General features: G+C 50.5%; 1 protein-coding gene across 2 annotated transcripts in view; it reads right to left on the bottom strand.

Moving 5' to 3' along the window:
* The window catches only part of ATOSB (atos homolog B), a 38855-nt gene that overhangs the window by 17127 nt on the left and 6233 nt on the right, over positions 1-15495 (bottom strand). The gene's annotated exons all lie outside the window — the stretch shown is intronic.

Genomic DNA, 15495 nt, shown 5'->3' with positions numbered 1-15495 from the left:
ATCCATCTGAAGGGCAGCAGGAGACACAGTCCAGCTCCTATTACATCCTCTGGAACTGCAAACCTCCCAGTCAACACAGTAAACCATCCCGGGGTCCCACATACAGCAGAGGCAACTAGGTCAAGAACACCTTCAACCTGGTGGTTGATCCACACCACTGAGGACACACAAGTCCCTCTAGACCTGTTCCTCTTAGAGAGACAGAGACTGTGAGAGACCTAAGAGCTCTCCATGGACTACCAGAAACCAGCTCGTCCCCTGCAACATGGCACTTGCCCCTGCAGCTGGGAACAGACCTCAGGGACTTCTTGTCCCAAACCTCCAGATTGGGGAAGAGAGAGAGCACAGGACAATGGCAGCACACTGTCAACAAACACAAGGGAAAGGCTAAAAGAAGCAACTTCAGAAGCGATCTGGGAACTAACACAGGTTTATGAGAATGTTCTAGACATTGAAAATCTACATAAAAGCATCCAGGGAGCCTGGACAGCCACCCAGCCTCTGCCAGATGAGCAAGCAGATGTAGCTACTGCTGCAGGTCAGCTCAACCTGGGCGCCACGGCTGTGAGCAGACCCCTTTGCTCTGGTTCATTACTCTTGCAGACAGGATGGGCCAAACACTGTAAACACCCTCTGAGCACTTACACACCACACATGGGCTTCTGCTGCATCAGACACTGGTCAAAGCTCAGAGACACAATAAATCACAGAGTGATGTTGTTTCCGAAGACAAGGCTCATAAGACTGCCAGCAGCCAGCCTTGCAAAAGGACAGGATCAGGAAAAGAGCAGCCATGAGAATAAAAGGCTGGCAAAGAAACAGAAAATACTGGGAGCAAATAATTCTTTCCAGACAGTCCTCTGGACTCATCTCAGCATCCATCTGCTGAGGATGGTCAGGCAGCTGGAACCTTTAAAAAAGCTACCAGCAATTTCCCTTCCAATCACCACTATCTCTGGGACAGGCACCACGGGGAAGATAAACCTGGAGCCCTTCCATCTGGAGGGCTGGGGGCCAGCATCCTCATGAGCCTTCCAAAAACACCAGCACCCCCTACACATCACAGCCCTGTGCTTCCAGCAAGAGCAAGGAGGATGCTTTACATCCTGTGCTTCACTGCCCACTGGCTTCTTGTGCTGTGTGGAGAGGAAATAATGCCAAATTCCAGAGACTTGGGTGCTCCAGCTAAGAGAGGCTGGGGCAAGTGAGCTGAGCAGCACTCCTAAGGCAGTGAGTGTCTCCATCTCCCACCACTGCTAATATTACACAGATGAGTCCAAGTGAGGGGAAGGGGATGGACAGAACACCCTGAGCCCTCCATGTGCCTCCAAGCTGGTCAATCCAATTGTCCATGAGATGTGACATTGCCAAGTTCTGACAATTGCAGAACTCAGGAACAACAGTGGGAAGGGACCTCAGAGGGTTTGGGTCCAATCCTGCTAACAGCAGGGCCAAGTTCAAGCAAATTTCTTGGGGTTTGCCCATGCCAGGGGCTGAAAGTACCAAGTGTGGAAACTGCCTCCCTTCTCTGTGTCCTATTCCAGTCTAACTGCCTTGCAGGGAAATATTTTTCCTAATATCTAATTGTAATTTCCCTTGTGTGCCATTGCTTCTCATCCTGCCCCTGGGCACTTCCCAAGAGATCCAAGCTGCAGATTCACTGCAAATCCACAGCTTCCAGCAACAGGCTCCCTTCACTGCCTTCCCTCTCCCAGGCTGCACAAGCCCACCACTCTCAGCCTCTGCCCACTGCAGCACACAAGAAGCCAGAGCTCCAGCTCATCTCTGGAGACTGCTAGAGCCTGCTGGGCTCCGTCCTGCTTAGCCAACGGTGACACTAGGGAGGATAGGAGGTACCTGCACCTCACACCTGGGGTATGTTGAAAAAAGAGATTCACCTCAACACTGAGATCAGCAGGGACTGCTTTTGTTTGAGAATTTGATCCTTGCTCTGGTTGGTAGCAATACCAGTGCCTGCTGCAACACACCTATGTTATTCCAAGACAATTCCCAAGCACCTGCTCCAAGAAGTTTGGCCCTAGACACAGAGAGCATTGGTTGTGCTGCTGCAGCTCTGATACCAAGGCTGCCTCCACCATGCCCACGAGGGACTTGTCTTCAGGAGTGGTAAGCAGTACATTTAGGAGTCCCAGCTCAGCAGAGACCAGCTGTGCTAGATGGAAACCCAGCAGCCCAGCGCAGATCCCTCAATAAGGGAAACAGCCATCTGCAATCCCTGCAATACACTCAAGGGCCTGCAGCACAGCCCAGGTCACGCAAGGGATTTTGGAGCCAACAACCAACCATGTCCTCAAATTTCCATTGTATTATCTGCATCCCAGCTCTTCCTCCATGTGTTCACTCAATCCAGAGCTGTTTGTTTTTCATTCTCTACCCCAGCAGGTTTCGCTCATTTTCCCATCCTGCATCTGCTCTCTCAGACAACTGGGCAGGATCTGACCAATACAGGTATCTGCTCAGCTTGCCCAGAACTGGCTGGACACCCCACTGCCTGTGTGAGGATGAAGATCTGCCCCATTCACTGGATACCTGGTCCCTGCACTGCTCCCGTGTGGTGCTCCTCTTTGGTACCTGCAGGGAAAGCCTCAGCATCAAGGGTGCCCCAGGATAGCAACATCCAGGATAGCAACATACCCACAGCTGGAGTTCAGTGTGTAGTTAAGATCCTGTCCTGTTCCCAAGGCACAGGCATTGCCTCCACCTGCTAAGCCCTGTGGCTTTCCCAGCTCTCCTCTGGCACCCTCAGCCCATCTCCCAGGGACTCAGCCAGACCCTTGTGCTCGCTTAAAATCCCTTGTCCTGGGCAAGCACCTGCCTTCTGCTTCCCGTTGACTCATTCCCCTGTGATTCACCCTCTCCTGACTAACTCATTTCTGCCACAGCCCCATGCACGAAGAGAGTGTGTGAGTGTCCAAGATGGGCAAAAACATGGACTCTTCAAGGCAGCAAACTGGGCAGGGAGCCTGGCTGGCCATGCCAGAACCCTTGCCCCCTGCAGCACCCAGCGACCAGAGGGGCAGAGGTGACACCACTGGCTCAAGTCCATTGTGGGGAGAAGGGGCAGAGAAGCAGGCTGGGAGTGCTGTCCTGTGCCAGCACTGCCAAGATAAGGAGGACAGCAAGGGGAGGGCTTCCTCCAGGCTCCGAGGCTGCCTTCCAGGCAAACCCATTCCCTTTATCAGCCCTCCACCACTGGCTGTGGGAGGGTAACCCAGCACTGCCACAGCTCAGATCCACTGATGTCTGCCAACTAAGCTGCCTTGGGGTACACCCAGACATGCCCCCCAGGCTGTGCCTCTTCCCAGTTTTACCCTCCACGGTGGAGAGATTCCTGGGACACACAAAAGGACTTCTTCTAGGTATGGCTGTGGTCAGCTGGCATCAGCTAATGCCACTGTGCATGCAGGGCCCAAAGGCTTGGCCAGTTCCTGAGTGTGAACAGTGCAAGTCATGCACGTGGACCTATGCACACTCAGATCCTCTGCAGGCTACTCCTCTGACTGGCAGTTCCCTAATGCTTGGTGCTGAGGCTCAAACAGGCTTTGTTCCACATCCTTTCCTTCCTTTTTCCACATCTTGGCATGTTCCCAAGCCACACACATTGCCTCCACCTGCTATGCCCTTCTGAGGGCTGTCCTGGTAACCTCAGTCTCCTCGGAGAGACCAGGGCAGACAGAGGTGACAATAGGAAGTTGGCACTGTGCAGCCGTGCCAAGCCCAGCGAGAGCTGTCACACACCTCCCAGCCAGCAGAGCGAGTGGCTCTGCACATCCATGTGTGACGAGGAGCACAGGAGAGCTTTGGTGTGAGCAGGAGATGCTGCTCTGTGCAGCACACCCAGTCACAGCGCTGCGCCTCCGCCTGTCAGAGCTAGAGAATCCATTACCTATTGACCACGAGAAAATCACTGGGATCATACAGACTCTTCTCTCACTCTTTTCTCTCCACATCCTACAGGTCAGAGTCATGCTGACAAGGGGCTCTGGTCCCTTCTGCCCAGGAGCACTTGGCCAGCTGCAGCATTTTGCCTGCAGCCATAGACTTGGGACAAGCCTTGCTGATACTGCAAGTCAGTCAAGCATTATGTCTTTAGCAGGGTCATGCAGCCCCAGCTGGGACAGAAGACCCTGACACCCAGGAATTAAGGCCAAAGTAAACCATCCTTTGGCCAGGGAGTGAGGGACAACACTTTGGGATGGAATGTCACATATTTATAGGCACAAAGAATGATCTTCTGCCAAAGCTTAGGACTGTATGCCAGAACTGCTGCTTCTCTCTGGACTTTTAAATTTTTGATCCTCACTAAGTATATACAGAGCCTGATCTCTTGTCTCAGGACAGAAAAATACAAGCTTTTGTCCCATGCCATCCTTATGGCACAGCAGTTTCCCCTGCACACCACCCCTCCTCAGGATGTTCCAGTACTTCAAGTCCCTTCTAGAGAAGCAGGGGGACATCCATAGTCCTCACCATGGGTCATTAGTGAGGCCAAAGGCAGGGCCAGCACCATGGTCGCAGTATCACCAAGGTCACAGCAACTTGGCAAGCTTCTGAACAAAACTCAGCAGCCACCAGCAGGACAGATCTAGCAAATTGAATGCATATGCTTAAATCAGCCAGCCACCACTGAAAATATGGCTTGTCTACAAACCCTGGGAGTCCCTGAGAGAGCAGCAACAGCCTATATGAGCCCTTGGACGGTCAGCTCCCTGACATAGCCCCTGGGCACAGCAGAAGCTGAGGGACTGCCCTAATTCCAGTTAAGCGGCTGGGGACTGATCCAATTTGAGCCAGACTGACTGACTTTGGAGCCAGACTTTCCTGCCACACCCTCTTTTGTGACTAACAGAGGGGTAACATCCCATCTGCAACACCCCTCTCCAGCTGGGCTGGGAGAAGGAGCAGAGCAGAAACAGCCTAGCTGCTCTTGACTCTGACATCTCTCCCACACCAAAGGGAGCACTTGCAAGTGCCCCCTGCTCCCCTTCTGCAGCCCATGTGGCCGAAAAAAAGTGGCACAGTGTCCACCCAAAATACAGTGAGTAGACCCTGCTGTCTTCAAATAATACATTTCAGGTCAGCAGCCTGGGAATTACCAGCAGGGAGTAGCCCAGTTATCCACCCACCTTTGTGTTAGTGGCACACTTCTGCAGCACAGGTGATGCCAAAGGACAGGGTGAGAAGAGAGGATAGGAGCAACAACAGATGAAGGAATTCAAGGCTTCGCAACATCAGTGCTAAGCAGCAATGAGTCCACGAAGTTGATGCCTCTCTGCTGAAACAGTTTCCTGGTTACTGGGACAGACACACAAGAGAGTGACTCTGAGAACAGGCCAGCTACCAAGGTGAACAGATATTTTGGTTTTCGAGAGCTCCATCCAAACCAAGCCTGCCTTCTCACGCAGTTCTGTCTTCCCACAGTCCAGCCCCTCTGGTGCTTGAAAAAGTAGAAAACCCTCTAGGATTCTAACTGAGGTGGTGGCTGCAGACACCCTCTCAGATATTCCCTGGAACCAGTTTTCATCTCCCAGGCAAAGCCCAAACAGTCCTTCCTTCCAAAAATCACATCTGAGGTCACCTGATCCAACATAAAGATCAGAAGTGGAATTACTTTAAATGAAAGCTCAGATGGGGGAGCACGCCCTTGCCAATGGATGGAGCTGAATGGCCAAATGCCTGCTAAGCTGGCACTTAAAACTTGAAAGTTTTAGGAGTAAACCACCTTTTTCTTTACATGCCTTGAGTTAGTTGGCTGGATGGCTCATGCCATCCGAAGCTTGAGATGGAAACTACCTGTGCCCACCTTTCATCTTGCTGCAGGAAGGGAAACAGAGGTTACTGCCACCCATCCCTTCCCGAGCTCCTTTTGCTGGACCCTCTGCTGCTGTGCCCCATGGGACATCCTGAGCAGACAACATTAGGAAGAGGGGCTTGGAAACCAGCTAGAATCAGGCTTTCTTGCTCAACTACACATGAAAAACACAGTTTTAGCTCAGGTGGGTATGAAGCTTCCCCTTCTGTCAAGGCAAAATGTGTCTGTAGGCACCAGGGATTGTCTCCTCTTCTGAATTTTGGAAAGATCCTCCCTTGCAGGCACTGCCTTTTACCCTCTGCTCCCTTCACCAGCCCAGAGCAGGCTGGGGAGGCCCAAATTCTGGCTCCACCAGTGATGCTGAAAATTCAGGTGCCATGTGTGGAGGCAGCTGCAAATGCAATAGGGGGAAAGAGGTGGAATGAAACCAAACCGCTCAAAAATCCCAGGGCAGAAGGTACTAAGCCTTGTGTTCAATAATTATTTATTCCAGGATACAGTTCCAGTTTTCACCTGGTCTTAAAGCTCTCCACTAAGTTGCTCTCATTGATTTCCACAATTTCTTTTCTCCCTGCCCCACTTCCAGCAGGGTTCTCAAAGGCTGCTGCCTCCCAGCAAAAGGGTCTCCATGACCTTTGTAATTCAACACACTGGGAAAGGCTCAATCAATTCCCTCTATTCCTAGGCCAACACAGACCTTAAAAGCCCTCTTTGTTCCTGTTACAAACCCTATCCCACAACCATGGCTTAACCCTTAGGGCACTGCCTCAAATGAGGAGAGTTTCACAGAAGCAAGGCGGTTTGCAGCATCCATGGGAAGCTGGACCTACCCTTTGCTTACAAAAGAGCTGTACTGACAATCTGCTGGTGGCTCGCAGGATGCATCAGATACACACAACAGCGTGGGAGGGATGTCTCTGGCCATGCTCATCATCATTACAAGCTACTGTGCCTCACACTGCTGCAGAGTCACGGGCAGGGGTTGGGCTTACACCTCTTTACAGTCTCCTGGTTTTGCTCTGCCTGCCCTCAGTTCAGCAGGTTTATTACAAAACATGCTCCATGCATGCAGATTTGAGGTCACATGGAAGAATAGGGATGAGGAAGGAAGCAGCTGGGACTGGGCACCCCCACTGTCAGTCTTGCAAGGACTCCTCTGCTCCTGCTCCCAGATACAGCCATTGCTCCCTGACCAGGAGTAAATCAGAACCAGGGAGAGATGCCAGGCTGTTACTACACAGCCTGCACGCTGATTCTTTCTTTGTGTGAGATAAGCTCAGACCCACCTCCTGATTAGCAGCCCATAATCACCCGTTGAGGGGGAAGAGTGCCATGGGACTGTGTGTGGCTACACACCCTGCACATGGGAATGCAGAGGACACAGAAGGTACAGCCAGCTCTCCATTCCTAGCACGATCCCAGGCACAGGAGAAGGCAGCATGAATCAAGGGCTGCCAAAAACATCAGCTCTGCAGCTGGAACAGAGCTGCCCAGCAACAGCCTGCAATACCAACTCCATGGCAGAGCCAGCTTGTACCACTGCACCCCAAAACTCCACCCCTGCAGACAGGATGGGGTAGGGCCACCTTGCAGCACCCCAAAAAGCCATTTCCTACCAGCTGGTGTAACTTCCCCTCTGCACCTTTCCAGTCCTGCTCCACCCCTCTCCTTCTCCTCAGGCTTCAGGGAAACTGAGTCACAGCATGCTGGCCCTGCCCTGAGGAAAGAGAGTGGTGGGCAGCCCCCAGCTCCTGGCACAGTGTGGGGAGTAAGGCAAGGGTGGTACCAAGAACTTCGAGAACCCCAGTGATAGGGAGGAATAAAAGTACCCCCATGTTCTACATCAAGCAGCTTTCCAAATTGTGAGCCTTCTCTGTTCCCACCTCTCTTAAAGCAGAAGTTGGCCCCAGTCTGTTGCTGACGTTATGGACTGCACCCAGCTCTATTGGGCTTCATCTGACCCCACAAACTGACCCACGAGATCTCTGCCACCAGCAGGGACCAGGGCATGCAGTAACTTAGGATAACCCAGAAAAAAAAAAATTAAAGAGCCGGATAGAACATTACAAATCAGAAGAGTGCCCTAGGTCTCAAAAGGCTGGTAGGGGACTGGATGCTTCATTGAGAACAAGTCATGGCATTCTTTACCTTGAAAGATTCATGTGTTTGAGTAAAGACTTGATTCTCTGGTCCAGCTCTAGGAACTGGTAAGTTTCCAGGTACTGACCTCAGGCTCTCTGTTTTTATCACACACCTACAGAAACCCTTTTGAGGACTTGCTTACCAGTTAAGCTTCCCAGGACCAGGTCTACAGCAGTGTTCACCCACAGCAGAAACTTTTAAAATCCCTGACTGGTGCAGTAACAAACCACCACCCATCTATCTGCCTTGTAGACAGAGAAGTTAAAGATCTGTTCATTCTGCCTCTGGGTCAGACATCTCATGAATGTCATTAAAGTTATGGCTCCTGTAGTATGTTTCTCAAAATTGCAGCGAGGTTAAGAGCTCAGCATTGCCCAGTTCAGCTGGAACACGGAATGGGAAAGCAGAACTCCAGCTGCAAAAAAATGAAGAGCTATTACACACTGCTCATCTGTAAGTCTCCTGGCATCTTTTCCCAGGCTCCTGTTTCTTGATTGCCTCGCTCCACCTTCCTGGGGACTCTCTGAAAACTGACCCTTTCACCCCTCCCTGGGGAAGTGTGTTAAGGTGGTATTTGCTGTTATTGTCATGCAAAGCATAACGTTATTGCAATACTCTTGCCCCAGCTCTATCTCCCAGGACAACATAATAGTAGATGAAATTCATTATCTCCTATCACTTTATGGTACTATCTTTTCATTTCTCTGTTAACACACATCAGAGACATATCGAGTTTCAGGCCAGCTCACTCCAAAGGAAATTCTCTTTTTCCTTAAAGGGATTTGCACAAGTGATACCTTTTCTTTTCAGTACCAAAAAAAGCCCAAACTACCACCAAAAAGTAATTAAAAACCCCAACCCACAAACCAAAGAAAAAAAACCAACCCACACTTCAAAAATAGCACTTGGAGGTTCACTTAAGGACAGAATTTGCCTTTTCTCTCCAGACCACCACTTTGGTCAGACCTTTCCCAGGCTCTGGAGGGCAGCATTCTCACTGCTGCTCAAACAGCTTCATCAGCAATGTCTGGAGGCCTGTAGCGAGGAAGCTTTAAGGGTGAGATGCCTTTTCCTTCCCAAAAGTGCCCAGTACATGAACACAGGCATTTCCTGGTAAACTGTTCCTCCTTGCTTCCAGCCTCTGCTACAGGGGTGGCCTCTGATAGCAGCCTTCCTCCGGAAACACCACCGCGTTTTGCTCAGTTACTCTAACACTGTCATATTGTAGGGAAACAAAATTAAACAGCTGAAATCTGTAATAAATCATTCCTACTGAGCTGCCAGGGAAATTGCTGCACAGAAGAAAGAGAAGAACTGTAAGTCTGTTTCCTCAACAAATTTAAGCCACAAAACAGCCTTTGGTTACTGGGAATGGGGACAGCAGCAAGAGGTGCACTTTCAGGGTGGCAGATTGATGCCACCAATTTTTCTGTTCTCTCTCTCTGGATTTATCACATGACCAGAAAAGATCATTGGAAATACCTTAAGATCCCAGACTCTCATCTTAAAAAAGAGGTTGGGAGACCAGATCTAGACAAAAAGCCTGAGAATATTCTAGTTCCTCAAAACCAGCTTATATTTTTAGCTATTGCTACTGTTAAAAGACGAATTGAAAGCAAAGCTCAGACTCTCTACTTGATGCCATAACTGCTTTATTTTGCTGGCAGCCACAGCAGAGAGGATCTTGAGAATTACGCCCTTTGTCCACTGCTGGCCCAGCTATGCTAATCTCATCAGCAATGCAAACGCTGGTATAGAAAGGGCTGAGTGGCAGTGCTGGCCTGACAGCTCCAGCAGCGCTGACTGGCAATAAGCAAACCCTGGTACACAGCGTCCAGGCATTTTCCCCAGGCCTGAGCTCAGCAAAGAGCTGGTTCTTGCAAGATATTCTTCATGCATCTTCCAGACAATCTGTACAGCACCACTGGACTCAGCTACCTTCTCACAATTTAGGGAATGCAGGTAGGAGCACACACCAAGTCAAAGTTTCCACTTGGTCCCACTGATCTATCACCTCTCAGCTAAAATCCCACCACTCTTCCCAAAGCAGCAGCATTCAGGTTGCTCCTGATATCCTAGAGGGCACTGTACAATTTTTCAGAGTGACACAGCTCAGGAGAGTGTCCCCACCTGATTACAAGTAGGCATGCATGTCCTGGACTTGCCTCAGGCAATGGCAGCAAAGCACAGCAGCACGTAACCCACACAGTAGTCTACTAGCTTCAACACCACGGCTAAGCCAGGAGGAAATCTCTCTTGGCTGCCTCTCCCTAAATGCTTATTCCAGCACTGCCTGCCTTAACTCCTCCCCAAATCGGCAGCACAGTATGTGACCCCATTACCTTTGGGCTTTTCTGATCCTTTGTGCTTAAAAACGTGTAGTATGAACAGGAAATTCAGAAAAAGAGGGACCTGCACTTCAAAGATGACAGTGTTGTAACTCATGGGGTCACGGTGCCCAGGAGATTGAGCCTTGGGCAGCAATCTTGGCAGGCAAGGTGTTTTACAAATGATAAAAGAGAAAACATCCTGTGCCCTAGAAAATGGCAGTTCCCACCCCAACACATACACATGACCCAGAGCCTCATCTGCTGGGCTCTGCAACACTCCATGACATTTCATAGCACATCTTGGGGTCTTGGTCCAGAGGGAAGAGGAGAAACCACAGGCTGTGAAAGTGGGATCAGAGGGAACTACAGTGTGGCTCAATGGATTCCTACCACGCTCTGCATCACCTGCACCCATAAAATATTGCAACACTAACTCTCGCACCAAGTGTGGAAGGTCACATATATGGAAAGCAGTGCTTAAGCTGCTGACCCAAAACTGCCTTCAGTGGCAGGTAACAGTGTCCCAGGTTCCTCCACAGGAAGGAAGCTCCAGCTGCCAGTGCAGAGCAAGCTGTTCCCCTCTGAAAAGGGAAGGAACCTGCTGGAAGTGAGAGGGAGGAAGCAAACTGCTGTCTGCCATGGGCGGCTTTCCCAGAGCCTCCATGTTCCAGCTTCCACCTCCTTGTTTGCTCTCCCTTGGGAACACCAGGGTCTGGAGTCCAGGGAACATTGTGCAAACAAGTCTAGCCTACTTGGGAGTTTAAAGATGACTGAAACTGCAGCACTGGAGAGACATGGGCAGTCTGTACAGATCTTAGAGTGACCTACATCGCAGAAGGACACTATGACATATTGGAAAGGGTGAAATGGTTTTCAGGGAATTATATGAGGCCTTGTACCCTGGAAAGAAGGGGTCATAGCTCAGGCAAGGGTTATGACATTTGTGAGTGCAGAGCTATTTGGGTAGCTACAGAGAAGCATCTTTCCCATTCATTTTTGACTGAAAATCCTATTCCCAGACAAACTCTGGCCACAGGTACTAAAGCAGCGTGTGCCATCCCATGGCGAGCCCCCACATCTAACCTCCACACATCTCTAAAAGCATTGTTCCCCCTTCACTCTGGGCTGGGCACAGAGCTGTGGGCAGGGCATTGTAGCTCACTGCCAGCAGTGACCTTTGAGAGGTGTAATGAGAGAGGTTTACAGCTCACACAGCCATCCATGTTGACACGGGCAAGCTGTGCTTGCTGCCAGCAGGTCCTTTTCCCTGGCTTACATCCAGGCCTTTAGGCATATCATGGATGACAGGTCAGGTCTCAGTCACACTCACATTACGGCCAGGCTGGAGATGGCTTCCTGAGCCATCCCCACAGTGAGTGCATGATATTCCCTGCTCCCTTCACCAACAGGAGACAGCTCTCTTAACAGTATCTGGTAAGGGGCCTTCCCAAAGGCAGCTTCAAAAATGTTTAACTTGTCCTTTACCTGCCTCAGAGGATGGTCCCAGACCATATGACAGGGGTCACCAGAGTGTCTCCCCTCCCTGTATACAGCATACAGCTGCCCTGGAGCAAGGCAAACAGGCTGTGCAAGGTGGACAGCACATCACAGGGCCAGGAACCCTGGGAAGGTGCAGTCATGGCTGGAGCCACTTACGTTGATTAACTGAGGATAAGCAAGGGCAGCAGAATGACTCGCTTTCTTCCATGGTACAGTGAGAGGGATCAAGAGACTGGTTTGTTCCTGGCTGGGCCTGCTCTGCAGCTCAGGGCTTCAAACCAGACAGGTCTGTAAACAGGAGCTGCCTGCCCACGCCCCAGCGAGGGGCGAAAGAGGGGAGAAGATGGACAAAACACCCCTGGCCACTCACCCTGAGGCTGCTGCCAGAGGAGAACAGCTCCAGATGCCAGATCATCAGTCAGGAGTCCAAGGGTGCCAAGCCCATGGCAACAGCTGGGCCTGGGCTGCATTGAGGGCTGTTGCACCTTGCACATGTGCCCGATAGCTCTTCTGCCTTGTCAGCAATGCTGCCAGCAGTGAGTTGCCATAGTAATACCTTCCAGCATGCTCCCCTACCTCCCCTGTCTCTGTTCCCCCTTGCTGTCCTCTCCCCGCAGCCACCCAAAAGCCTCAACGTGCCCCTAAAAGGCTGTTTCTCACCCCAAGGAAGGAAAGGGGGCAGAGGTGGAAGCCCACTGCCACAAGCCATCATCCCTGCCCACCTCACGGGCAAGTAGCCTACTCTGGACCCAGGTGCATCGCACCCCACCTTGCCTATTCTCAAGGCAAAGCACAGGAGAGCCACACTGCCAGACCTGGGGAGCAGAGGCCTTTTTAACTGCATCTCCTTCATGCTGTGACAGGCAGGGATGCTTCAACATCCTCACCTGTCCCACAGTGCCTGCTCCATGGGGGTGACATGCACCCCTGCCCAGTCCAGCCCAACACAACTATTTGCAGGTCAGAAAGCCCCAGGAGCTCTTTCCACATTGAGGCAGCACCAGATCTGATGGGAATGGTGGTCTCAGACTCTTCTTGCTGCATCCTGGCAGGCACCTCCTAAGCCTCTGCTCTCCAGTTTCCACTTCAGACAGGTCTGTTCTGCTGCATCAAACCTCACTGTGGCTTGAATCAGAGACAGGATCCTGTTTCATTTCCTGCCCTAAAAACTCTTCCCTAGCAGTGCTAAATGCCACTAAACAGTTACCCAGCCGGAGTGGTAAGCAGAGCTCCTCTCCCTTTCACCTCTCACACAGGCAGAAGATGTAAGAAGACAAAGAATCCTGTTGAACCACATTCAGGAGTGATACCTGTCAATATCTTTCAACATATGAATTTAATAACTTTGTATACAAGAAAAAAATAATTTCTAAAAGCTCAGCTTCTCTCTCTGTTCTGCCCTTTCCCACAACCAGTTACATCAGTTGAGGGTTATAGCAGAAGCTAGCAAAGCCTCAGTCCTGATCCAGGATGAGTCATGGAGCTCTGGAGGCCATGCAACTTCCTTCTGATACCATCAACCATGCCTTACACAGCTAAAAATAAAGATGGGCCAAAACTGCAGAGCCACATCTTGCCTCAACACGAAACTTAGCAATGCTCAGCGCTGCTGAAAAATTACCTGAGCAGGTGGAAACCAAAAGGTGCAGAGAAGCCCAGTCTTGGGTGTACCAAGAAGGGAGAGGCCAGGAGGCCTCACCCTGTGCCACGCTGGGCTGGAGGATGGTGGTGGCAGATGGCAAGTAGCCATCCAGCCATACAGAGGTGGCCAAAGTCAGGCTCCCATCTCACTCAGCTGTGGGTTTTGGAGTATTTCCACACCTGGAGGTTTCGTGGAAGACTGTTTTCTGCAACACATATTCCCATGTGAGACAACAGGAATCAACTGCTGCAAACAGGAAGGATGCTGCATTTTTGGCAGCCAAAGATTGGAAAGCTGCAGCCTACTTCCCAGCAGGCAACATGTAGGCACCTGCAAAGCAAGGTCCAAGGGGTGTTTGGAGCTAAAGCTAGAAAAAGGGGTCACAGATATAGCTGACGTGGCTTAAATGTTGAGGTAAGTGAGGAATTCAAAGTTCTTCCTAATCCCTGGGACACTGTGCCCAAGCAAAACCTTCACACATGAGGATACAGGATTCTCACACAGATCTTAGCAGGAAGTTGTAGGATTGCACACAAATAGGAGCTCAGAGGGACACTGGCAATGTGTAAACCTAAAATAGCCTCAGCAGATGATCCTCTGCTCCATTCTCGGGAGCAGCAAGACTTAAACAAGGATCCAGCTGTCCCAGCACTCCCATAAACAGGATCTTTGAATGCCCGACCTATTTGCAACAGAGATGGTAGGGAAAATAGAGGATTCCTTGCATAACTCCAGTGCCAATATCCACAAGGAACCAAGAGTCCCAGCTCTCAAAGAGGAGGCAGCATTTTCTGGTGGTTTTCAGTTGAAAGATGACCTAGTGATCAGCTGGTGAGACTCAGGCACAAGGGCAGCCTACACACACTGAGAGAAGGCTGAAGGATGTTAGGCTGACTGCTTTCTGTTGAAGGTATAAACTCCACTTTGCCCAGTCGTTGAGTTTCCCAGCAAAGGGTTCCATTCCATTTCCAAGAGAGGCACTGCAAGTCTGTCCATGGGTCTGCAAGCTGTATCAACTTCCAGACTACTGCATCAGCTTCACTAAACTGAACCAACATTGTTAATTTAGCCAAATATAAACTCCCCGATATCACCTGGGTAAGGTGATATACAAAAGAGAGAATAGGTTCATGCTGTGGCCAAGCAACAGAAGAAGCTGCTGCTTTACACATAAATGGGAGATTTGCTGTCCATGAAGCTATTAAGCTAATTGGTTAGCAAGGAGGGCTGGTAAAAAAGTGGATCCAATACTATGCCAGAAGGTGGTGAAGCAGTGGCACAGGTTGCTCAGAGAAGTTGTGGATGCCTCATCCCTTGTAGTCTTCAAGGCCAGGTTGGATGAGACCCTGAGCAACCTGATCTAGTGTGTGGCACCCCTGCCCATAGCAGGAGGATTGGAATGTGATGTTTATGGTCCCTTCCAACCCAAGCCTTTCTATGATTCTGTGCTGAGCCCTGTGTTAAAATGCCCCTTGTTAAAAGGCAAGGAAGCCCTGAGAGGATGCTGTGGACTTAGTGGACTGGGATCTGCAAGCATCTCCAGCAGAACTGAGGGCAAATCTTTTCTCTGTTCTTTGTCATGTCTTTCATCATTAAGAGAGACATAAAATCTCATCATGGAAAAGGTATCAGTGAATATCACCATCCAGCTGGATAAAGGAGCCACACTGCTGTCACTGCACTATGTGACTGGGAATATGCAGTACAGAGCACTGGCATGAGCAAAGAACTTCTTCCTTCCTTCCTTTCACCTTCATGGATAAATCTATCCCTACCTCACCTGCTGTGGGTACCACTTCAGCATCAGGCTGAAGGATGAGATGGCCTGAGGCCCAGTTTCCAGCTGCCTCTGGACTGGTCCCAGCTTCCCTGGCAGACACTTCAGAGGAAGAGCTGCAGAGCCTGGGCAGCCATGCATCCTAAATTATGTCTTGCCCATATAATCTCTCCTGGCCAAAGCACACCTGAGCTCTGGGGTGAGAGAAGGGTTCAGCCTGTCCTGCCAGAGGCACAGTCCTGATGAGGGCTCCATTCCAGGTGACAGCACA

Source organism: Lichenostomus cassidix, chromosome Z (assembly GCF_008360975.1).
Source record: "Lichenostomus cassidix isolate B80296 chromosome Z, HeHo_3.0, whole genome shotgun sequence".
NCBI lineage: Eukaryota > Metazoa > Chordata > Aves > Passeriformes > Meliphagidae > Lichenostomus > Lichenostomus cassidix.
The sequence above is the reverse complement of the archived record's forward strand: the minus strand, read 5'-3'. Positions and strand labels throughout refer to the sequence as shown.